General features: G+C 43.4%; 1 pseudogene; it reads left to right on the top strand.

Annotated features, from left to right (window-relative positions):
* The first annotated feature begins 14,231 nt into the window (after positions 1-14,231).
* On the top strand, positions 14,232-14,349 carry LOC145065051 (5S ribosomal RNA; annotated as a pseudogene).
* Positions 14,350-16,790: the final 2,441 nt, after the last annotated feature.

The following is a 16,790-nucleotide window of genomic DNA, read 5'->3' as shown; positions in this document are numbered from 1 at the left end:
CAACTCTATAATCATGCACAACATAAATCACATAAAAATAATGTAGTACAACACATAACATACATATAGCATACAACTACTCTGTCACATAAATCTGATTACCTACTCAAGGTAAAGTATAGTGAGAAGACTCACCTCGTGTATCTCGATAACTCGCAAATCCCAGAAATCACTCGCGCTCGATCCCCCCGGGCTATAATCCTCCTATAACACAATATATCTCTAATTAACACTTTCATAGCTAAGGTTGACTAACCCTTTCAAGTCAACACTGGTCAACTCTGGTCAATGGTCAACGGTCAACTTCGACCGGACTCGGCGAGTGTACTAGAGCGACTCGGCGAGTCTATACGTGTTCACTGACTCCCTCGGATCCTCTCTTGACACGTCGAGTACTTCCTAACTCGACGAGTTCCACCTGGCATGAATCGCGGGGCCACCACGACTCAACTCGCCGAGTCTCAAGAACAACTCGGCGAGTTCCGGCTTGACTCAACCCCCTATTGACTCTCCCTGACTCACTGGACCATCCCCCAACCCGGCGAGTCTACTTGCTGAACAATTTATGTGAAACCCCAACCCTACTCGCCGAGTCTCAAGAACAACTCGGCGAGTTCATGCCATGCAAAAACTCTATTGACCTTCTGAGGTCAGATCTGCTTCCCCAAACCATACGTCTGGCCTTCCCAAGCTTGAATGTCACGTAAAGTTCGAAACTTGATGCTTGTATAACCCCCACAAGGCATCAAAAGGAGATTTGGTCCCAAAAATGACAACCTAGGTCAAATAACTCCATAATAACCCAAAAAGCTCCAAGGGTTAGGGTCTCTGGACCTCTTTGAGTCCAGATCCAAGGCACAAACTCAAAGAGGGACCATTTGCTTCACATAATCACTCTCCAAAGGGGTTAGAAAACCCTAACTCTAAAGATCAACCCTAAAACTGAAGGAGGTTTGAACTATTACCTCAAAATGAAGCCTCTGGACTATGGATCTGCTGGAATCTCACATCCTCCTTGCTCTTGCCACCTTGTTCTTGTTAAACAAGGAATACAAAGGCCCAAAAGTAACTTTCTCTCTCCCAAAACGATTTAGCTCTCTTAGGGTTCTCTCAAGGGACTGGTAGCCGCAATGGGAGGCTATAAGTGCCCTTAAATAGGCTCCAAACCCGGGGAATTAGGGTTTCATTAAATAGCATGGACTCACCGAGTCCACTTTTGGACTCGCCGAGTCCAGACGCGAACCCGTGCCCATAGCCGCGATCATACTCGGCGAGTTTGAGCTCCAACTTGCCGAGTCTCCTCACAAATCACCAAAATTATAAGAATGAATAATGCCTGGGAATCCGGGCTGTACACAGCTCCTTGGTCACCTCGTCAACCAGAAGGGTATTTTGGTAGATCCGGCCAAGATAGAGGCCGTGATGCAGTGGGAGGTCCCGTAGTCTCCATCCGATATTCGGAGCTTCCTAGTTTTGGCAGGGTATTACAAGAGATTCGTTCAGGATTTCTCCAAGATAGCAGTACCGCTCACCCGACTGACCAAGAAGTCGGTGGTGTTTCGTTGGGGGGCTGAGCAGCAGGCGGCGTTTGAGACCCTCAAGCAGAGATTGTGCAAGTCTCCGATCCTTACCCTGCCATATGGAGTAGAGGATTTTCTAGCCTACTGTGATGCCTCAACCACAGGTATGGGGGCAGTATTGATGCAGCGAGGCCATGTGATAGCTTACGCCTCGAGACAGTTGAAGCCTCACGAGGCTAACTATCCTACCCATGATTTAGAGCTGGGGGCGGTGGTGTTTGCCCTCAAGATTTGGAGACATTACCTCTATGGGGTCCATTCTACCATTTACAGGGATTACAAGAGCTTGAGGTACCTTATGGATAAGCCGAATCTAAACATGAGGCAGAGACGGTGGTTGGATGTGCTGAAGGATTATAATTGTGAGATCCTTTACCATCCAGGGAAGGCCGACGTAGTGACTGACGCCCTAATCCGCAAGGCGACAGTAGCCCCCATCAGAGACTTATGTCTGAGGATGAAGGTGATTACCCCGTTGTTGGAGCGGATCAAAGAGGCACTGGTTGAGGGCCTCAAGGAGGAAAGGCAGAAGTGCGAGAGGTTGTTGACTCTTCATAGGAGAGTGTGGGTACCGTACTAGGGCGGAGTACGGCAGGTGCTGATGGACAAGGCTCATAAGTCTCGATTTTCTATCCACCTAGGGGCGACGAAGATGTATAGAGATCTTCGACCCGATTACTGGTGGCCCTGCATGAAGCAGGATGTCGCCTGGTATGTAGAGAGGTGCCTGACCTGCAGGAAGGTCAAGGCAGAACACCAGAGGCCTCACGGAAAGATTCAGCCGTTAGACATTCCCGTGTGGAAATGGGAGGACATCACCATGGATTTTATCACCAAGCTTCCCACGACCGCATGTGGGGTAGAATCGATTTGGGTAATAGTGGATCGGTTGACGAAGAGTGCTCATTTTATACCGATCCAGGAGAGCGTATCGGCGGAAAAGTTAGCCGACATCTATGTGCGGGAGGTAGTGGCACGTCATGGAGTGCCGGTATCGGTGGTGTCAGACCGAGATAGTCCGTTTTACATCCAGATTTTGGAAGTGGTTTCACGACGAGATGGGTATTCATCTCTATTTCAGCACCACTTTGCACCCTCAGACGGACAGGCAGAGCGAGAGGACGATTCAGACTCTCGAGGACATGCTCCGGGCATGTGTCCTAGACTTTGGTGGTAGTTGGGATACGTATCTTCCGTTAGCGGAATTTTCGTATAACAACAGTTACCATGGGAGTATTGATCAGCCTCCCTTCGAGATGCTCTATGGGAGTAAATGCAGGACCCCAATTTGTTGGGGCGAGGTCGGTCTGTGAGTCATTGGGAGCACCGAAGTTGTGCTCAAGACGACCGAGTTGATTCAACAGGTTCGTAGTACACTGCAGACTGTGCAGAGTTGGCAGAAGAGCTACGCCGACAGGAGGCGTCCATACTTGGAGTTCCAGGTGGGCGATATGGTCCTCCTGAAGGTCTCACCCTGGAAGGGTGTCATCAGGTTCCGGAAGAGGGGCAAGTTAGGCTCCAGCTTCATTGGTCCTTTTAGGATTTTGGCCCGGGTTGGACGGGTTGCGTATCGGTTAGATCTTCTGGCGGAGCATAGCCAGATTCACGACACCTTCCATGTTTCCCAATTGAGGAAGTGTTTGGTGGACGAGTCAGCGGTGGTGCCCCTGGAGGACATTCAGGTTGATAGCAGCCTGAATTATATTGAGAGGCTGATAGCGATCTTGGATCGGAAGACGAAGATCTTGAGGAGCAAGGTGGTTGAGTTAGTGAAGGTGCAGTGGCAGCACCGGAAGGGGTCTGAGTGGACGTGGGAGGCGGGGGAGGAGATAAGAGAGCACTACCCGGAGTTGTTTGCAGATTCAGCCGTAGCAAACTTCGAGGACGAAGTCTGAGCCAAGTGAGGGAGAATTGTAACGTCCCGTCTCGTCGAGTAGAGACGGGATTTCGAGCACGTGTAAGTCGGCGACGCGACGAGTCCATATTCGGGACTCGGCGAGTCCGCCTGTCTGGAAGAAACCCTAAATCCCTGGGTTTGCTCACTATTTAAGCAATGATATGTGCCCCAAACTCGCCTCCTTCACCCTCAGAGAGCCTGTGAGCAACCCTAAACCATTCCTTGTTTTATTAAAGTGTTTTGTGTAGATTCTTGAAGGTTTGAAGAAGAAAAAGAAGAAAGGACCAAAGAGAAGAGATGTAGAGCAAAGATCCGAGGTGAAAATCCGAGTTCATTGAGGTATTTCTCGGAATCATTCTGTTTTGTGCTTAAAACCTCCATTGGAACACCTCTAAGGGTAGTTTAATGTAGAGCCCTGATCTATTGCCTTTTTGAAGTTGCTTTGCATGAGAACCCTAGATCTAGCCTTTATTATGCTTTTTGAGCCTTTTAATCATCATGGAAGCTTATAGGCACGTAAATATAGAATCTTTACATGTTAATCGAGCCTAAGGAGCCCAGATCTACAAGTTATATGCACTGGATTCAAGCAGAATCGAGTTTATAGTAACTGCATGCATGCGACTCGGCGAGTCGTTCTTTGGACTCGGCGAGTCGAGCCGCGAGTCCCCGATTTTTCCCCTTTTTGAGTGATTGTGAGTGGGGACCAGTGAGTAGTGGAATGGACTCAGTGAGCCGGGGTCAGACTCAGTAATGGAGGGACTCGACGAGTTGCTCATACAACTCGGCGAGTCCAAGGCAATCTTCTTAGTTCAAGAACAATTCGTCGGGTTGTTCATACAACTCGGCGAGTCGGATGCAGATAGCCTGAGTTCTAGAATCGAAAGGAGACTCGTCGAGTTGATGCCATACTCAACGAGTAGAAGCGAACAGGGTTGAGAAGTGAGAGTAGGGACTCGGTGAGTTGGCGGCCCAACTTGGCGAGTCAGGTCAACTGTAGGTTGACTTTGACTGGGAGAGTTGACTTTGGCCAGGGGTAAAAGAGTCATTTTACCCCAATATAGTTATTAGTATTTGATTGAGTGTGTTTGCGGAGTTGTAGCCAGGGAGATACCGGAGCAGCAGCAAATAGCTTCCAGAGCCATACACTCAGCAGCCAGTTCACGAGGTGAGTTCCCTTCCAGTAGGAACGGTTCTAAGGCCACAATGTTGGCCTGTTCAATTAGTAATAGTTTCCGGATCTCGGTCTGATGTAGTAGTTAGTATGTTTGACGCCTTCGTGGCTCAGACAGGGTTGCGTGTTATGTGTTCCAGGTTACGGCCCGAAGCAGTATGCAGTATATGTTGTTGTGTTAGTTGATATGTTTATGCTATGCTATGTTTAGTAGTTCCGGACTTCTGTCCGATGCAGTTAGTTCCGGACTTTGGTCCGATGGAGTTAGTTTCGGACTTCGGTCCGATGCAGTTTCCTGACTTCGGTCCGATGCAGAGGGCAAGGCTCTGGTTAGTTCCGGACTTCGGTCCGATGAAGTTTCCGGACATCGGTCCGATGCAGTGGGCAAGGCCCAGTAATTGTTATATGTTTGTATGGTATGTGGTATTTTGGGGGAGCTACTAAGCTTCGTGCTTACAGTTTCAGTTTTGGTTTTAGGTACTTCTGCAAGTAAAGGGAAGAGCTTGGGATGATGGCATCGCACACACCACGGCTTCAGTTTTTGTCTTGGGAGATTTTTTTGATACTTAGTTTGATTTGACACAGTTGTATCACGACATTTTATTATGGTTTGAGATATTTGACGTATGGTTTTATGATATGACATTCAGCATATGATTTTTATTATTATTAAAACAAATTTTTTTTGTTGTATTTTGGGATGTTACACTAATACAGTGAATCATTAATTTCTTAATAGTAGAATTTTTGGGAATGAGTGGGTAGGTGCATGTAATACATCACGGACAATGATATACCCATCGGCACATATGTTTTTTGAATCCTCGTCAATGTCTGGTATCATACGCTGAATCTTGAAATTATAAACAAGAAAATATGGAGAGAGTGGATTGTTTCAGTTACGCTAAGGTGAAATCAACGTAAATCATTATCACATACAACCCATCATCAAGAAATGGTTTAATTTTTGCATCATAGAACTTTAGTTTCAGTCTAGAATCAAAGATTCTCCGTTAATTCATAATGGTACCCTATCATACCTCAGACTAGGATGTCAGGGACATGAATGACCCTTTGTCATTTAAGGACCAGGAAGGTATCTATCACGCTGATGATCGTGCAATCAATGTAAGCTATTGGTTTATGCTCAATGTTTTAGCAGAACATGAGACTTGATGCATATGACAAGCGTGCTTCTAGGGATAGGGCTAGGTAAGATGGTTAACTAAGAATAAAATACCCAAGCCTTTTTATCAACTTTTTGTCTGGAACATGCAATCTCATTTATAAAATTTAGGCAATTCTAGAAAGTTATTATGATAGGTGACTTAATGTTCTCAATACATGATCTCGCTGATGACAAACTTAGAGAGATTTAGTCACATACAACAACATGCTTCTTGGGGCGATGATTTGTCAATAGTTGCATACTAGGATTATAATTGCCACCATCAGATTCCTTTTAAAAAATGGAAAAAGATAAAAAGTAAGAATAAAACAAAAAGTGTAACACCGAAATTTTTAAAACAAAATTTTCATTTAAATTCGTTTATCTCTTTAACACTTTTCATAAAAATCTCCTTTTTGTTTAAATTACAATACATGACTCTTTTGTTCAATCAATTAATAAACCAGGATCCTCAAAACAAACGCTTCCTCTGGTGTGTACAATCGAGCTGGTGTCGTCCCGTGATCCTGAGAAAAACCTGAAACATATAACATAAAACACTGTAAGCACGAAGCTTAGTGAGCTCCCCAAAATACCACTCTAGCACATATTAGCCACTCAAGGCTATAACTTTGTTAACCCTCTGGTTAGTGTGTCTCAGTGGGACCCTCCAGTACCAACTCTCTATGAACCCTCTGGCCCTAGCTTTATGGACCCAAGGGTCCTAACTCTAATAAATCTGAATCATGCATATCACATATCACAATAAATCTCATAAAATAAATAGCATACAAATACATTGGCACAAAACTCTAAACCTAACTCTGTGTACCCTCTGCTCCTAGCTCTGTGGACCTTCCAGTCCTAACTCTAATGTACACACAACATAAATCACATAGAAATAATACAGTGCCACACATCACATAGATAGCCTACAATAACTATGTCACATAACTCTGTTACCACTCTACATAAAGTATAGTGAGAAGACTCACCTGGCAAGTAGAAAGCAGATATTCTCACACTTGAATCTCGAACACGCCACCGCCGATTATCTCTAATTAACACATAAGGCAAATATCTCTAATTAACACTCGAAGTCTCAACTCTAATTAAACCGACGATTACTCTTTCCCTCTCTAATCAGATAGTGGGTAAAAGACCATTTTACCCCTCCATGGCCTCTATTTCCTATGTTGACAAAACCCCAAAGTCAAAAAAAGTTAACGATCAACTCTAACCAGACTCGGCGAGTACATAGGGGTAACTCGGCGAGTCCATGCGTGTCTTCTGACTCCTCCAAGGCCTCACTCAACTCGTCGAGTGAACCTTCCACTCGACGGGTTTCCACTGGATTCGAATAGCGGGGCAACCCGACTCTACTCGTCGAGTCCAAATATGAACTCGGCGAGTTGTTTTCATGATCATACTCAAACGACCTTCTGAGGTCAGATCTGTTCCTCTAATCCATAGATCTGTTCCTCTAATCCCAAGCTCAATAAACATGTAAAAGTTCAAACTTTACGTTCATGCAACTCACATATAGCCATAAATGGAGAAATGACCCTTAAAATGATAACCTTAGCTCCAACCTCATAAGGGGCTGCATAAAGCTGGGAAATAGGGACTCTCTGGACCTCTCAAGGTCCAGATCTGAAAATATATACACAAGGGGGCATCACATACTCTAGATATCTTACCAAAAGAATATAAGAAACCCTAGATTCATGAAATCTATCACCCAAACGAAGATGGACATGAATCCTTACCTCTCACAACAACTCTGAATGAAATGATAGAAGATTTGAGTCCCACAAGACATCCTTGCTCGAAATCCATCCTTCCCTTTGCTAAGACACACCAAAAGATGTTGAATTAGCCTTCCTCTTGCACCATATGCTTTCTCTCTGCTCTCTAGGGTTTCTCAAGGTCTAATAGCCGCAAATGAATTCCATAAGGACCTTTAAATAGGTCCCAAACCCGAGAAATTTGGGTTTCTCTGCCCAACACCTACTCGGCGAGTCCCTCCTCTGACTCTTCGAGTCCACTCATTAAATCCGCGTGAGAAGCCCGACTCGACTCGACGAGTTGGATCCTCAACTCGTTGAGTCTCTCCTTTAATCAAAAGATTGAACTACACAATAATAAACCTGAAAATCTGGATGTTACCATTCTCTTCCACTTGAATTAGATTTCGCCCTCAAAATCATTCCTTAACCACACATAGATTTAATCATTAACCCGAAAGGCACTACCGAAATGATCTTCATACCACACTGATATCTTTCTCTATGGACATCCGAAACCACATAGAACCTCCAAAACCATAGTTTAAACCAACTCTTTCGCCGGTAAAAAAAACACCCTTGCCAATAACCGAAAACTCTAGTGGCCTGATCCGCCTCCAGACTGCCTACTTGAGCGATCACCATGATTTTTGCTCCTCGAATATCAACCCAGTTTCCTCACCGGCTCTCTGATTTCCCATAAGACCACGTCCAACAACCGGCTATCTCTCCGCCAAGCCGATCATGCTAAATCATATGAATCACGCCCCACGAGTAAAAGGGGTTCACACTCCACCGGGGCAAATATGCTAGACTGCTATCAGAAACCCTCCGAACAAACAATCCCCAACACTTTGTCCTTAGACACAAAAGCATAACCATGCTCGCTCAGAAGTTTCCTCAAAAATCCCATTTGTTAGAACACTGAAAGTGACCCTCTTGAACTTTCCTGGAACCGCAGGCAACTTACTACCCCAATGAAAGCTTCTACTACAGTCATCCGAAGTCAGAAGACAGCAAGCGTTTGTACTTAGTCTATTTTGTCTTTTCTTTACGCTTTCTATTTTCCAGTATGCCTTGCATGGCTGCTTCTAGAAGTTATCTTTTGTAATGTTTGAGTCTCTATAAATAGAGCTCACTTGTTCTTAATCAAATACGCATCTTCAAGTATCTCTACTACTTATCTCCCAAAAATTGTCTCCTCTCTCACTTCTTACTATTATATCTGATCATAATCTCTCTTCGGAGCAAGTCCTTGTGACTTATTCACTAAGTCTGATCTCACTAACTAATCTTGGTTTGAATGCATTCCAAGTTATGAATCAAGTTATGTGTATTTGTAACCACGTTAAATTTCAAATAATTTTTCAATTTAATTTAATTAAACATTTCATTTCCAATCATTCAAATTCAAGTATCCAATATTCTATCAGACGTACATAACAATATCCATATTTCAAGATCTCGAAAACATGTCATCTGCGAGTCTGTACTGATCAAGCTGGCGCCATCCCGCGGTCATCACTGGTACCTGAAACACATATCACACATAACACGGTAAGCACAAATGCTTAGTGAGTTCCCCAAAATACCACAAATAGCACATACGCCCTTCCAGGCCATAGGATCTTCCGATCCATGTATCTCAGGGGAATTCCATCCCAAAACTCTTTTGACCTTCCAGTCCATATCATCTTACTCATATCATAACATTTTACATATAACATGCATCATGTATACATCATACACATAAGACCTTCCGGTCACATATAATTACCCAAACGGGTAAGACATAGTGAGAAGAATCACCTCGTATGATGTCTAGTAACTCATGTGCTCGATATCCTTGAACCTCGAAGCAATGACCTAGCCACGCCTAGTCACAAGGTAATTATATTTAGTCATTAAAGGCTCTCAAGGCTAGACTAAATCCCTTTCTACAATCCCACAGAAGGGTAAAAGACCTTTTTACCCCTCCCGAACTTGAAAGTCTCCATGTTGACCAAAACCTTGAAAGTCAACAAAAGTTAACATTGTACCTGACTCGCCGAGTGCACTAAGGTGACTCGGCGAGTCCACGCCTGTCTTCTTCGCTCCTGGTTCCCTCTTGACTCACTGGGTCAACCATTTGCTCCACGGTTTGTCACAGATAGCGAGTCTTGGGGCAACGCGACTCAACTCGGCGAGTCCATTCCATGCACCACCTCAAACAACCTTCTGAGGTCACATCCAGTCGTCTAACCTATGGATCTATCATTCCCAAACCCAATAACCACGTAAAGTTTCTATCTTGATGCACATACAACATCTATTTGACCATATATGATGATTTAGCCCCAAATACCATAACCCAAGGTCATAACCTCCATTGTTATACATAAAGCTTAATGAATAAGGCTCTCTGGACCTCTATGGATCCAGATCCAAAGCCTCATCATCATAAGGGACTATTTGGACCTCAAATCTAACCAACAAAGGGTCTAAGAACCCTAAATCCATATGATCATCATAAGAACAGAAGGAGAGTCGAATTACTACCTCAAATGTGATGATCTAAGCTTCAAATCCACTGAATAGTAATTCCCTTTGCTCCCCTTTGACTTGGTTCTCCTTCTTCTTGCTAAACAACACCACAAAAGTCAATAATGGCTTCCTTTCTCTCCCAAATCGCTCAATCACTCTAGGGTTTCTCTCTGAGAATAGGTAGCCGCAAATGGAGGTCATAAGGGCCTTTAAATAGGTCCCAAACCTGAGAAATTACGGTTTCAGTAAACAATGTGGACTCGCTGAGTCCATGTATGTACTCGCGCCACTTGGCGAGTCTGAGCGCATACTCGCCGAGTCCCTCTTCAAATCTCAACATAAGTACTTAAAATGAAATACCTGGGAATCCGGATGTTACAATTCTCCCCCACTAGAATCAGACTTCGCCCTCGAAATCTTGCTCAACAAACAACTCGAGGTACTGCTCATGCATCTCCAATTCCGGTTCCCAAGTCAGCTCGGACCCCTTCCGATGTTGCCACTCGACCTGAACCAATGATACCTCCTTGTTCCTCCGAACTTTGCTCCTCCTGTCCCGAATCGCGATCGGTCTCTCCACATAGTTCAGGTTCGCATGCACCTGAATATCCAACAATGGAACCACGGCCGACTCATCGGCGATACACTTCCTCAACTGAGATACGTGGAAGGTTTCATGAATTTGACTCAACTCCGTAGGTAGCTCCAAATGATACGCTACCCTGCCCACCCTAGCGGTCACCCTGAAAGGGCCAATATACCGAGGCCCCAACTTACCTCTCTTCCTTAATCGGATCACCCCTTTCCAAGGAGATAACTTCATGAGAACAAAGTCACCCACCTGGAACTCGAGCTCCGACCGTCGTCTATCCGCATAACTCTTGTGACAACTCTGAGCTGTCAACAACCTCTGCCTGAACTGCTGAATCTGCTCGGTGGTCTAAAGTACTATCTTCGTACTACCCATCACACGTTGCCCTACCTCTCCCCAGCAAATGGGAGTCCGACACCTCCTCCCATACAACTGCTCAAAGGGTGGCATAACAATGCTCGAATGATGGCTGTTGTTACAGGAAAACTCAGCCAAGGGTAAGTACGTGTCCCAACTTCCTCCGAAGTCCAATACACAAGCCCGGAGCATGTCCTCGAGCGTCTGAATCGTCCGCTCACTTTGTCCGTCGGTCTGTGGGTGGTATGGAGTGCTAAAATGCAACTTCGTACCCAACTCCTCATGAAACTTCTTCCAGAACCTGGAAGTGAAACGCACATCTCGATCTGAGACGGTCGAGATCGGCACACCATATCGTGATACCAGCTCCTTCATGTACAACTCTGCCAACCTCTCAGCGGAAGAGCTCTCACTGATAGCAAGGAAGTGAGCGGTCTTCGTCAACCTGTCGACAATCATCCAAACTGCATCAACACCACTTTGTGGTCCTCGGCAATTTGGTGATGAAATCCATACAAATATGTTCCCATTTCCACTGGGGAACCTCAAGTGGCTGCAACTGGCTGTGCCGATGCAGGTGCTCAGCCTTAACCTTGCGGCAGGTCAAGCAGCTCTCAACAACCCACGCTACATCCCTCTTCATACAGGGCCACCAATAATCTCTCATCAGGTCTAAATACATCTTAGTGGCCCCGGGATGGATCGAAAACCTCGATCTATGTGCCTCCTCCATCCATATGGTACGTGCTCTACCCACAAATGGCACCCAAACCCGACCCTGGAAGATCATAATTCCTCTGCTATCGGTAACGAACTCCGATACATATCCGATAACCCGCTCTCTGTTGCGGTTCTCCGGCCTCACGGCCTCAGCCTGGGCCCCTCGAATGGTGTCCAACACCGGAGTCATTACTGTCAATCTCATACAAACGTCCCGTATCGGGGTGCTCTCCGCCCTACGACTTAGGGTATCGGCTACAACGTTAGCCTTGCCCGAGTGGTATAGGATCTCACAGTCATAATCCTTTACCACGTCCAACCATCTCCTGTGGCGCATATTCAGGTTGGGCTGATCCATCAAATACTTCAAGCTCTTGTGGTCCGTGTATATCGTACACCTAACCCCATACATGTAAAGCCCGTAGATCAGGGCTAGTCAATTTAGAGACGATAAGCGTCAAAAATGACTTTTTGATAAAAGATTATTTAGGATGAATAATCCTAACTAAGTTGTAGTATATTTTACAAGGATTCCGTACATATAAATAACGCCAAAATTCGAGTTATAACGAAGAAGTTATGACTTGTTGAAGTTTCGCGACAGAACCGGCACAACGCTGAATGACGTAAAAGGTGAATTTACGTTAGAGTGATATTTAGCCTTAGCGAAACTTCGGATACGTAAGCATTGACGACTCTGAGGCAGTACGCCCCGCGTAACACAGTACGCCCCGCGTACTCCGAGGCTCCAGCCTCCTATAAATAGGATGCGAGGGCAGCTGACTCCTTTGCTATTTTTCTCTCTTCTCTCTCCCGTTTTGCATCGTTTTGCGTGCCCGAAGTGTCCCGAAGCCCCAGTATCAATCCCGAGTCCCGAAGCAAGATCCGAAGCCCCGAGAATCCCGAAGAGCGTGATTCCCGAGCCGAAGCTCTACCCGCGAGAAGTTCAATTTTTGTGAAGATCTCCAGATCTGTGGAGATATACTACTTCTGCAAGCCGTAGTGCTGTCTGATGATCTTCTGATCAAGTGAGTGTATACTACCTTTCATAAACACGATAATAATACAAGTATGGGTTGAGTGTATTAAGTATATTGTTGTTTATATGTGTGAGCGTGTACTTACTTTCTTCTAACACATAAATATGAAGTATTTGCTATGAAATACGTGCTATATGTTATTTGTCTATTTGAGATGGGCATGGAAATTGGAGTTTTATACAGGTGTTAAATGATTTAAACTGTGTAACTATTTATATCTACAAAATTGTTGGGTAGAACATAGGTAGATGGAATAGTTGGTGACTATGGAGTTAGCGCCTATTGTTGAGTAAACCTTGGCGACTATGGAGTTAGCGCTTGTTGAGTAAACCTTGGTGACTATGGAGTTAGCGCCTATTGTTAAGTGAACCTTGGTGACTATGGAGTTAGCGCCTATTCTTGAGTAAACCTTGGCGACTATGGAGTTAGCGCTTGTTGAGTAAGCCTTGGCGACTATGGAGTTAGCGCTTGTTAAGTGAACCTTGGTGACTATGGAGTTAGCACCTGATAGCTATGGATTTAGTACTTGATAAATAAACTTTGGCAGCAATGGATTTCGTGCCAATTCCTTAGGAATAAATGAATGAAGGATAGTTGGTTCTTAGGGTAAAACCTTAAGAAGATAATGGGGATGGGTAATTGGGTTGATTGTTTGCTGATTAAATATAATAATTATATTATTGTGGGTTGAAAACCCTATATGCTCACCAGGCTCCCATGCCTGACCCACTCAGTTTTCTTTTCATTACAGGTAATGGAACAAGGGTATAAGTTGGTGGACTTGACGAGAGATTTTGGATTATAGATCAGTAGTTATAAATAACTATTGTAAGATCTATTTTATATTGTTTATGCTTTTGGTCTGTAACGAACATGACATCCCGATGTTTTATTATTTAATGAAAATACATTCTCTTTGAGAAATGTTTTGATAAATGGTTATCATATTTCATTTTGGGAACAAATTCCACAACCGTTTTCTTTAAACGATCACTCTGATTTATAAAACTAAGCATAAACAAATCGGTCTTTTCTGGCCGTGAAATTGGGGATGTCACAGTTGGCAAGTGGGTTAGATCTGATCCCACATCGGCTGGGAAGGAGAACTAAACATTCCTTATAAGGGGTGTGGATACCATCCCTATCACAACGCGTTTTAAAGCCGTAAGGGCAGTAGATCCCATAAGAACTCTGCAGTTAAGCGTGCTCGGGCGGGAGTAGTACCAGGATGGGTGACCCCCTAGGAAGTCCTCGTGCCGAGTGACCCAAAGCGGACAATATTATGATACGTGCCAGCGGGGGATGTTACAAATAGTTGGTTAGATCTGATCCCACATCGGCTGGGAAGGAGAACTAAGCATTCCTTATAAGGATGTGCATACCTTCCCTATCACAACACGTTTTAAACCCATGAGGGCAGCAGATCCCATTAGAACTCTGTAGTTAAGCGTGCTCGGGCGGGAGTAGTACCAGGATGGGTGACCCCCTGGGAAGTCCTTGTGCCGAGTGGCCCAAAGCGGACAATATTGTGATACGTGCCAGAGGGGGGTGTTACAATACAGATAGTGATGCCAGATCTTGAGGGCGAATACCACTGCCCCCAACTCCAGATCGTGAGTGGGATACCTCGACTCATGAGGTTTCAGCTGCCTCGATGGATATTGTTGGATTAATGTCTAAGTCCATAACTATAATTGGTAAGACTTGACCCGACCCGGCATGGTCCATTTGGGTTGCATACCATCATGCACTTGGATAGACTATAATGAGAGAAATAAGACACTTATGGTTATTAATATATTATAAGTTCTAGTATATTAATAATAAGAATAATAAGATTATTTAATTAGTATTGATCAAGAATTAATCTAGGATTAATTAATTGATCAAAAGAAGACTAATTAAATATATGGGTTGATTGTGTAAATCATCCATACTTGTATAGTGGGCTAATGCTCCATGGATAATCAAGTTGGGCTAAAACCCATAGGATGGTTCATGGATGTTCCATGGTGTATTTGAACCCATGGATCCAAGGAAATGGAAAGCCATGACAATTAAGAGTTTACCCTAATTGTAACACTATATAAAGATATTATTCTTGGCAAAATCGGCGACTAGTATTATTCTAGAGAGGGCTAGCCGATTTCATGAAGTGTAGAATTCTCTCAAGCTATTCTAAGTGTTTTGATGATTGTGATTCCATTTGAGGTGTCACACTTGGGGCACTAGGCACTCAAGCTTCATGAAGACTTTCTACATCAAGAGGTATGTATTCTATCTTGCTATAGTTATTGTTTTGTATGCTAAATTAGGATAATACCTTGGAAGTTCTTATTTGCATGTATAATAGAGAAAACATAGATCCAAGGTATTTAGGGTTGCATGTACACTTAGGAGTGTTAGAATGCTCAAAACCCAACAGTGGTATCAGAGCCTAGGCTTGCATTCTCTTATACTTGATGCAAATTGCTGAAAAATGCTGAAAAACTCGATTTTCTGGCTTTCTGGGCACTGTACTCGCCGAGTCCACTGATGAACTCGCCGAGTACATGAGTAAAATCATCCTACTCGCCGAGTAGGTTGATGCCACTCGCCGAGTAGGAGCCCCAGACAACATATATTCGAGGTTTTTGGCTAGAAATGGACTAGGAACATTACCCTAAGTTGTTTTTGAACTTATAAACTTTTTTTTGGTGTGGTAATGTTCATGCTAATCCATTTTCAAAGATAATTGTCAATAGATTCATGTTTTGTATTAGTTTAAGGTTTAGACTAATTACATGAAAAAGTTTGATTTGATTATCTTGTTCTTATGAGTTGCTTAGATTAATAGAAATGTTGAGTGAAATAGTTGTTTTCAATCCATTTTAATCTAAGAGTTGAGTATAAAATGTGTTTGTGTAACTTGTCCTCAAGTTACATGAAGAGTCACATTAAAGACTCATAAAACTCATAAAAGTTGGCAATGCTTACAAAAGATGAAGAGTCTTGTCCTTAAGTTATGGAGGTTCAAGAGTCACTTCATTAATAAATAAAGATAAATAAAGTGTAACCTTAATTAATTTCATAAGTTATAAAATAAAGAAAAGTTAATTCTTTTATTAGTTTAAAGTCTTCCATAACTTGTCCTCAAGTTATGGAACTTGAAGAGTTTTTGGATTAAAACTACTTTAAACACATAAGTTATGGAATTAATTAGTTTTGAATAGTTTCAAAACTTGCCCTCAAGTTTTGGAATTTGAAAAGTTTTCCTTATGAATACTTTAATTCCAAGTTAGCCCTTAGAATTTTAAAAGTTAAAATTCAACCCTTATATTTTATAATATTATAAGTTAATAATATATATATATGTATAAGAGTAAAGTCAGTCTTACCGCTAGTACGCCTCATTCACGAAGCCGGTCTATAAGGTGGGTATAAGGTTGTTGCCTATAAAATGGCAACTTAATGGGTGTCCACTCTCACCCACCGCTTGCTTGACCGGTGGAGGGTCGTTAGCCGAACGGGTTTGACAGGACTATAATTCTCCCTTCATTAAAAGTATTTAATGATAATACTAAGTAGCTAAACTCTTAATAATACCCAATCTTAGTTACTTAGGAAAAATGTGAATAAGGTGCTAACCCATGAAATTACACTTTACACTTTGTCTAAGTCGTTAATGGAGCGTGTGTGGTTAACCAGCACACTAACTTGGACTTAACAAGGTAGGTAAAGGGCGACTTAATATTTATCATAGTATCGATGGAGCGTGTGTGGTTAACCGGCACATCGATTGAGGGGTAATTTATTAAGGGTACCAAGTGATTTGCATGGTTACTTCACACCTTGTTTTGTGATCCTCGGCATCCCAGTCACAAAACCTGAAGGGCACACTCGAGATTGAAACATGCCTTTGAATAGTTCAATGAATCTCAAAGATCTAGGAGTTTCAAAACCAATTAAAACC

This window comes from Lactuca serriola, chromosome 7 (genome assembly GCF_051521515.1).
Source record: "Lactuca serriola cultivar US96UC23 chromosome 7, Lser_US96UC23_V15, whole genome shotgun sequence".
Lineage (NCBI taxonomy): Eukaryota > Viridiplantae > Streptophyta > Magnoliopsida > Asterales > Asteraceae > Lactuca > Lactuca serriola.
Note: the sequence above shows the minus strand (reverse complement) of the source record. Positions and strands in the feature narration are given on the sequence as shown.